The 9,773-nt window shown below is 39.0% G+C and overlaps 1 pseudogene; it reads right to left on the reverse strand.

Annotated features, from left to right (window-relative positions):
• Positions 1 to 7,932: 7,932 nt before the first annotated feature.
• LOC111749988 (transmembrane protein 138-like) lies at positions 7,933 to 9,307 on the reverse strand (annotated as a pseudogene).
• Positions 9,308 to 9,773: the final 466 nt, after the last annotated feature.

Raw genomic sequence — 9,773 nt, forward strand, 5'->3', positions numbered from 1 at the left:
GAACCAGACAAGGAAGCCCTTTATCACCACTCTTACTCAACATTGTGCTGGAAGTCCTAGCCAGAGCAATTAGGCTAGATAAAGAAATAAAGGGCATACAGATTGGCAAGGAAGAAGTATCTCTATTTGCCAATGACATGATCTTATACACAGAAAACCCTAAGGAATCCCCCAGAAAACTACTGAAATTAATAGTTCAGCAGAGTATCGGGATACAAGACAAACATAGAAGAATCAGTTGGATTCCTCTACACCAACAAAAACAACATCGAATAGGAAATCACCAAATCAATGCCATTTACAGGAGCCCCCAAGAAGATAAAATACTTAGGAATAAATCTTACCAGAGATGTAAAAGGCTTATGCAAAGAAAACTACAGTACACTTCTGCAAGAAACCAAAAGAGACTTACATAAGTAGAAGAATATACCTTGCTTGTGGATAGGGAGACCTAAAATTATAAAAATGTCTATTCTACCAAAAACGATCTATACATTTAATGCAATTCTGATCCAAATCCCAATGACATTCTTTAATGAGATGGAGAAACAAATCACCAACTTCATATGGAAGGGAAAGATCCAGTTGAAAGAGGCCACGGATAAATAAGACATTACTCAAAAAGAAGAATGAAGTGGGAGGCCTTACTTTACCCAATTTTAGAACCTATTATACTGCCACGGTAGTCAAAACAGCCTGGTACTGGTACAGCAACATGAGGGTCTTCCTCTTTTTCATTGATCCTGTACTTTAAGCATGATGTCCTTCTCCAGGAACTGATCTCTCCTGACATATCCAAAGTATGTAAGACATGTTCTCACCATCCTTGCTTCTAAGGAGCATTCTGGTTGTCCTTCTTCCAGGACAGATTTGTTCCTTCTTTTGGCAGTTCATAGTATACTCAATATTTTTCACCAGTACCACAACTCAAAGGCGTCAATTCTTTTGTCTTCCTTATTCATTGTCCAGCTTTCACATGCATATGGTGGGATTGAAAATACCATGGCTTAGGTCAGGTGTACCTTAGTCTTCAAGGTGACATCTTTGCTTTTCAACCCTTTAAATGGGTCTTTTGCAGCAGATTTGCCCAGTGAAATGGGTCTTTTGATTTCTTGACTGCTATGGGTGTTGATTGTGGATCCAAGTAAAATGAAATCCTTGACAATTCAATCTTTCCTCCATTTATCATGATGTTGCTTATTGATCCAGCTGTGAGGATTTTTGTTTTCTTTATGTTGAGGCGTAATCCATACTGAATGAAGGCTGTGGTCTTTGATCTTCGTCAGTAAGTGCTTCAAGTCCTCTTCACTTTCAGCAAGCAAGTTTGTGTCATCTGCATAACACAGGTTGTTAAGGAGTCCTCCTCCAATCCTGGTGCCCTGTTCTTCATATAGTTCAATTTTTTGGATTATTAGCTCAGCATAGAGATTGAATAGGTGTAGTGAAAGGATACAACCATGATGCAAACCTTTCCTGACTTTTAAACACACAGTATCCCCTTTTTCTGTTGGAACGACTGCCTCTTGATCTATGTACAGGTTCCTCAGGAGCAAAATTAAGTGTTCTGCTCATTCTTCCAATGTTATCCATAATTTGTTATGATCCACACAGTCAGATGCCTTTGCATAGTCAATAAAACACAGGTATACATCTTTCTGGTATTCTCTGCTTTCAGCCAAGATCCATCTGACTTCAGCAATGATACCCCTGGTTCCACATCCCCTTCTGAATCTGGCTTGAATTTCCGGCAGTATCTTGTTGATGTATTGCTACAGCCGCTTTTGAATGATCTTCAGCAAAATTTTACTTGCATGTGATATTAATGACATTGTTCGATAATTTCTGTATTCTGTTGGATCACCTTTCTTGGCAATAGGCAATATGGGTCTCTTCCAGTCGGTTGGCCAGGTAGATGTCTACCAAATTTCTTGGCATAGACAAGTGAGTACTTCCAGTTCTGCATCCATTTGTTCAAACATCTCAGTTGATATTTCATCAATTCCTGGAGCCTTGTTTTTTGCCAATGCCTTCAGTACAGCTTGGACTTCTCCCTTCAGTACTAATGGTTCCTGATCATATGCTACTTCTTGAAATGGCTGAATGTCGACCAATTCTTTTTGGCATAATAACTTCGTGTATTCCTTCCATCATCTTTTATTGCTTCCTGCATCTTTTAACATTTTCCCTATGGAATCCTTCACTATTGCATCTCGAGGCTTAAAATTTTTTCTTCTGTTCTTTCAGCTTAAGAACTGCCAAGGGTGTTCTTCCCTTTTTGTTTTCTATCTCCAGCTCTCTGCACATGTCATTGTAATACTTCACTTTGTCTTCTCGAGCCATCCTTTGAAATCTTCTGTTTCATCTTTTATTTCATCATTTCTTCCTTTTGCTTTCCATCTTTTATTTCATCATTTCTTCTATGTTCAAGAGCAAGTTTCAGAGTCTCTTCTGACATCCATTTTGGTCTTTTCTTTCTTTCCTGTCTTTTTAATGACGTCTTGCTTTCTTCATGTATGATGTCATTCCATGACTCCTCTGGTCATTGGTCATTAGTGTTCAACAGGTCAAATCTATTCTTGAGATGGTCTCTAAATTCAGGTGGGATATACTCAGTGTCATACTTTGGCTCTTGTGGACTTGTTCTAATTTTCTTCAGTTTCAACTTGAACTTAAACATGAGCAATTGATGGTCTGTTCTGCAGTCGGCCCCTGGGCTTGTTCTGACTGGTGATATTGAGCTTTTCCATTGTCTCTTTCCACAAATGTAGCCTATTTGATTCCTATGTTTTCCATCTGGTGAGGACCACGTGTATAGTCACCACTTATGTTGTTGAAAAAAGGTATTTTCAGTTTATAAGTCATTGGCCTTATAAAATTCTATCATGTGATGTCGGGCATGGTTTCTATCACCAAAGCCATTTTTTCAAACTACTGATCCTCCTTTGTTTCCAACTTTTGCATTCCAATCACCAGTAATTATCCATGCATCCTGATTGCACGTTCCATCAATTTCAGACTGCAGAAGCTGGTAAAAATCTTCAATTTCTTCATCTTTGGTCTTGGTGATTGGTCTGTAAATTTGAATAATAGTCATATTAACTCTTCTTACTTGTAGGCTTATGGATATTATCCTATCACTGACAGTGTTGTACTTCAGGATGAATCTTGAAATGTTCTTTTTAACGATGAATACAATGCCATTCCACTTCAAGTTGTCATTCCCAGTATATTAGACCATATGATTGCCAGGCTCAAAATCGTCAATACCAGTCTGTTTAAGTTCACCAGTGCTTAGGATATCGATGTTTATGTGTTCCACTTCATTTTTGGTGGTTTCTGATTTTCCTAGATTCATACTTCTTACATTCCATGTTCTGATTATTAGTGGATGTTTGCAGCTGTTTCTTCTCATTTTGAGTCATGCCACATCAGCAAATGAAGATCCCAAAATCTGGACTCCACCCAAATCATTAAAGTCAACTCTACTTTGGAAGAGGCAGCTCTTCCCCAGCGATCTTTTGAGTGTCTTTCAACCTGAGGAGCTTATCTTCTGGCACTATACCAAACAATGTTCTGCTGATATTCTCAAGATTTTCACCGGCTAATGCTTTTCAGAAGTAGACTGCTGGGTCCTTCTTCCTAGTCTTAGTCTGGAAGCACAGCTGAAACCTGTCCTCCATGGGTGACCCTGTTGATATCTGAATACAGATGGCATAGCTTCCAGCACCACAGCAACACATAAGCCCTGTCAGTACAACAAATTGACAGGCATGTGGGGGTTTATATACATATTCACATGCAATTTTTTAGACTGTCTATCTATTCACTGCTAGTACCAGCAGGCTTAATTACATATTTGAATTCCTGGTGGGGCTCCTTCATCCCTCACTGACTTTCTTTTTTCAGGGTTAGCTTAGCTGTGGTTTCATGTTTACCTCCCATGCACATTTTAGAACCCACATATGAAGTTATAGAAAAACAGGATTGCTGCTCATTTATGTGTTAACTTGCTGAGAATTGTCAACCTTACAAAGTCCAGTGATCCTATACATGACTAGGAATAGCTTTCTATATGCTTAGCTCTACTTTTCTGTTTTTCATTAGTGATCTAATTTTTTTATTAGTCTCACCCATTTCTTGTTAAGCTGTTAATCTTATTCTATTTGTTAAAAACATACATAGTTTAATGAGGTTTTACACTCCATAGCTCCATGAAACCATCACACCAAAAAACAAGAACACCCAGTTTCTGTCAGTCAGTAATGACTCACAGTGGCAACCCTATGTGTGTCAGAGGAGAACTGTACTCCACAGTCAAGAAAGTTTCCACATAAGGCCACTTGCTGATTTTTTGAAAGTAGATCTTCAGGCCTTTCTTCTGAGCCAGCTCTGGGTGGAATGAGCCTCCAACCTTTCAGGTAACAGCTGAGGGTATTAATTGTTTGCACTACCTGGGAACTCCATTATGAAGTACAGATTATTTAAGTTGATTGTGCTCATTGTGAGGAGCAGGGAATGTTGGTATGTCTATGACTCATTATTCTTTATTATCCCAATAAGACCTTTAATTTATTCTATCTGCCTTCTTTCCCTTCACCACTAAGCATCCAAAGATCACCTTTTCTTCCAGGTTACTCTCGCTCACTCCTAGAAGCAATACTTCCTCCTGTGAGATCAGGCAATTCTATATCTCTTCCTTTCAACTCCCCAGAAGGCATCTCTTTTGGCTTGGATTCTCCAAAATAAGTAAAAAAAAAAAAAAAAATTATCAAAATGATCTCAGGGGAAACTGACAAGGAAGTTGGGGAAGCAGAACAGGAAAGGGAAGGAAGCCAAGCAAGTTGCTATGTCAGGCCAAGCTCTGTAAATCCTCTCAATGTCTTGATCATTGGCAATGGAGCTGGGTTTCCATACTTCACACCAGCAATCACTGGTTAAGAGTCATCTTTACTTCTCTGTGCCTGCAAGCACGGAAGGCCCCCAAACCCAAGGCCATTCTCTGAAAAAGCAGGACAGAGGCTGGCTGTTGGAAAGAGTGGGACAGGGGTTGGAACATATAAAAATGCCAACAAAAGAAGATAAGAGGATTTGAGAGGAGGGCTGCCATGGGCGGATTACCCAACAAGCAAGGTAAATTTGGGCTTACTTGTGCTTACTTCACAATCTGTAGTGAACAATTTCACGTGAGTTTCACAACAGCTTTTATGGTTCACATCTTTCACTCATGTGTAGTTGTTCATTAGAGATTAGTAAGTAAACACAAGTAATCCCGTGATTACCTTGCTTACCGGGTCACCTGCCCGTCAGGGATTGTAAATTTGAAAAAAGGCTTTGATTCTGATTCTGTGGGAAGGTACTATGGGGTTGGGAGACAGACAGATGCCAGCCATACCTAGAAGAAGAATCTTTGAAGTAGTGAAAAAATATGAAATTGTTCAATACAGATGATTTGGGGAGCAAGGTAAGTACCCTGTTTACCTTGCTTATTGGATAATCTGCCCCCGAAGGTTGCAATTATCTGTCAACATTATTCGTTATGGTCTACCAGGTCTCAGAATTGTTTCCAGAATTTCCACAGTAAGGATGGGGTTTTCCAAGTCTCGGGATGATTTTTATCTGTGTCTCATTACCCCTTGGTCCTCTAATTTTTTGTGCTTTCTACAAAGTATCTCTTTGACTTTTTTCTTCTGTTTGGACCCTGGAGCTAGCTCTGTAGCATTTGGGTATTTCTTCCTACATATGTAACATTTGAAGTTTGGAAAATTTTCTGTCTCCTAGTTATACTATAAAAAAAAAAAATAGGCCTTAATTAAAGATGGTTTTGTTTTGCTTTGTTTTGTTCTGTGGGTGTGTCTTTTTATGTTCTCTATAGTTTTTGGAGTTTGATAGGAGAGGTTGGATTTAGACTGTTACCGGTAGCCTTGGGAGATTGAGAGTCCTGAATATGTTCTTAACACCTTATGTATAAAAGTTTTGTTTTTTTCTTACATATATTTAGTGCTTTATGTAATATGCAATTATTTCATTTCATTACTTTATTCAATACCAGTAAGAGAACTTAGAGATTTTTTAAATATTAGTTTCTACAAATGAGGACCCTGTGAATGAATCAGTTTAAATGACTTGCCCTAGGAGGCATGAGTGAAACTCAATAAACCCCAGTGCCGTCCAATAGTTCAGGGTTTATTGGCTAAAAGATTTTAGTGGCTTACCACTCAGTGACACATGTAGCCAAACTCAAATGTCATGCATCTAGAAGTGCTGTAACGCTCCAGTTTAAGTAAAGCATACCCGAAAACTTCCAACTAGTTTGAAACAATCAATAGATTCATCAATTAAAACATTTATTGAATGTCCATTACAAGTTCAATCAAAAGTTTTGAATGTTTCTGAATTTTTTCCGAAAGACCTTCTAGTTGACTCATGCTGTTTTTAGTCTTGTAAGAAATACTTCTGTTCGTTTCAGCTTAATTTTGTAACACAATTTGATTTCATATTGCGCCATTTCTTTCTTCAAGTTGCTCAGCTTCACCCTTCTGAGGTTATGTCAATTCCATGAAGTACTTATTAAGTTATATTGCCTAAATGAAATAATTTTTCATTAAAACAACCAGTCATTGAACGTGGTGGTATTCGTAATCATATCATATAACCATGTTTTCTTGTAATTTTCACAGTAACTAGGAGATGTCTAAGCTCCTACTAGACTGGCTGATTTCAGCCAAAATCATGTTTATTTTAGACAAAAATTAGACTCAGCTTTAGATATATAATCTCGGTTAAATTTAACTTGACAAGTAATGTAGTATTCTTTGTATTTTAAAGACCATATCTGTATCTGTTGTTCATAGGGGTCATGAAGAGTCAGAACTGACTTAATGGCACCTAACAACATTTGTTTGGATGACATTTTCTGCTATATATTTCAAAAGAGTGGGCTTTCTACTAATGTAGGACAAAACAATGCTGATCTTGGCAACTTTATTTTCTTTTTGTATTGATTCCTTTTCTAGAGTATTATCACCCATACAACAGTTTCCTAGGCATTGGTGGCACAGTGGCGCAGTGGTTAAGAACTCCACTGTTAATGAAAAAGGTTCAAATTCACCACCAGCTCCTCAGAAACCCTATGGGGCAGTTCTACTTTGTTCTATAGGGTTGTAATGAGTTAGAATCCACTCGACGTCAGTGTTATTTTTTTTGTTTTGCCCCATTTTCTAGATTCTTGTTGAATCCTTGGTAAACTATTAGGTGCTTTGTTGTTGTTGTTAGGTGCTGTCGAGTCAGTTCCAACTCATAGCGACCCTATGTACAACAGAAGGAAACACTGCCTGGTCCTGCACCATACTCACAAGTATTGCTATGCTTGAGACCATTGTGGCAACCACTGAGTCAGTCCATCTTACTGAGGGTCTTCTTCTTTTTCATTGGCCCTCTACCAACCATGATGTCCTTCTCCAGGGACTGATCCCTCCTGATAACATGACCAAAGTGTGTGAGACATAGTCCTGCCATGCTTGCTTTCTGGTTGTACTTCTTCCAAGACAGATTTGTCCATTCTTTTGGCAGTCCATGGCATATTCAATATTCTTCACCAACACCATAATTCAAAGAAGTCAATTCTTCTTTGGTCTTCCGTATCCATCATCCAGCTTTTGCATGCAAAATTCTCTAAGGTATAGAACTGAGGCAGGAGGGAGGTACGGGAGTACATACTGGATGGAGTCTGTACTGGGGAACACCCTAATATGCAAGAGGGAAGCTCTTCCTTCCTGAATGCTGAACAACTGGCCCGAGCCTGTCCTGGGAAAGCCAACCTGCTTCCTCATACTACACAGTGCCAACCGCCCCGCTCCCCCCCACCCCCACTTCAGAGCAACAAATGTGGCTTCCATCAGGAAGGAGAAGCATCCATCAGTGTGACAAGAGAGGTCACCTTCGGACTTGCAGGAACTCCTTAAGCAGCCACAGAGAGTCCTGGTAGAAGGGATGATCCCCCAGCCTCACGGCTGTCCACTTGTACAAGTAACAGTACAGCTGAAATATAGTGTTTGAAGTCCATCTGTGCAGACAAAGCAGTTGGAGTTTTTCCAGCGTAAGTTCATGACCCAGACGTAAAGGGAGAGGGAAGTACGCAGCTGTCAGGATGATAAAAAAAAAAAAAAAAAAATTGAATTTACGGAATAGGAGGTTGACCAGGCCAACCTGGAAGACGAAGGTATTGAAGAAAATGATGATGATTTTGAAGAGGACTGCAATATCCTGGATGATGAAGAGACCAGCTGGATGATGGGAGCCACTGGAGGAGCTCCGAGAAGGAATTGACAAAGAGGTCATAGGACAGCAGCAGAACTGCAGAGAGAGCACCAGGCCCTCTTGGGCTTCCAAGGCCACATTCCACAGTTTTCCAGAAAACAGCTGCTGGCTCTCTCCCCAGCACCGAGGAAGAGGCGTCTAGTTCCTCTATATCAGGATTGTTTCTCTTGCTGTAAGGCAACTGCTTCAAAGAGCCACCCTCGGTTGCCATGGCGACACCATCCTGGCTCCTGGAAATCTGTTTAAATCCCGGAAGTAAATGGCGCATGCAGGTTCCGTATGTGCAGGTCTACTGGCTGTCCTCGGCTTTCTCTCCCGGCTCAATGGCCAGCGCGTCGCCATGTTTGGGCCTTCTCTGCCCTGGGCTGACCTTCCCCTGCCCTCCCCCTGCTAGCGTTGCCACCTGCTGACCAGAGCTCCCAGCCCATTTTTTAGAAGTATGTGCAAATCAGCAAATCTTAATGACTGAAGGTATTGTAAGCCCAAAGACATAAATGCTAATTATGAAGATTTCTCACTAGTGGGGCTTTTCTTTATGATAAGTGGCAAGGGTGTTTTATTGTTTGACTGTACTATCAGGGGTGTGAATGTTTCAAGTGTAGAGATGCCAGAATCAGCTTTGAATAAACCTAAGACTAAAAGAGCAATCTGAGTTGTTGAATGAATTTGTCAAGTAAATAAATTTATTAATCTAGCCTGCTTATTTATGGAGTGAATCTTCTAATATTTAATGAGAAACTTTTTTTTTTTTCTTTTTTTAACCAGTGTTGCTGATGGTAATGGCATGTGCAATCTGACAATTTCTCATGTGGCGTTAAATGTAAATTAATAGTAGTGACTCCATTTCCATCTTATTCATTTATTAATGATCCTTTCAATCAGAGTTTTGAAAGGAATTTTTTTTTCTATTATACCAGATGGCTTAAACATCTGCATTTAACATTTCTTTGTATCAAATACACAGTGTGAAGTGACTGTAATATCCAAATCTTATGGCATTCAGGGAAAGAAAAAAAATTTACATTATTAATAAATGTATTCATCATATTCCCTTGACCGCTATGCAAATAATTCTAATCAGCCTTAATAACCTTTTTTGATTTTCTTTAGAAGATGATATTTAATGATAGTTTCATGAGTCTAAAAATATGGTTTAGTTTTCAATTTAAAATTTTCATTTATCAAAAAATATTAATTTTGACTTTTTGGGTATACACACAATCGTTTCCACAAATATATTTTGATTTGTTTAAGCAAATTAAACTCAGCAGAATAATCCTTGTTTCAATTTTTCATCTTCTGGGTTTTATTTTGATTGTATCAGTTATTTCTAAGACTTGGCTGACTGCTTCAATATCACTGAAATTTTTAAAACATTATATGTCAAACTAAACAGGAAATACAGACAACTGTTAAAAGCACAACTCCTAGAATCAGACTGTTCTGTCATAAATATT

The sequence above is a fragment of the Loxodonta africana genome, chromosome 2 (genome assembly GCF_030014295.1).
Source record: "Loxodonta africana isolate mLoxAfr1 chromosome 2, mLoxAfr1.hap2, whole genome shotgun sequence".
Taxonomy (NCBI): domain Eukaryota; kingdom Metazoa; phylum Chordata; class Mammalia; order Proboscidea; family Elephantidae; genus Loxodonta; species Loxodonta africana.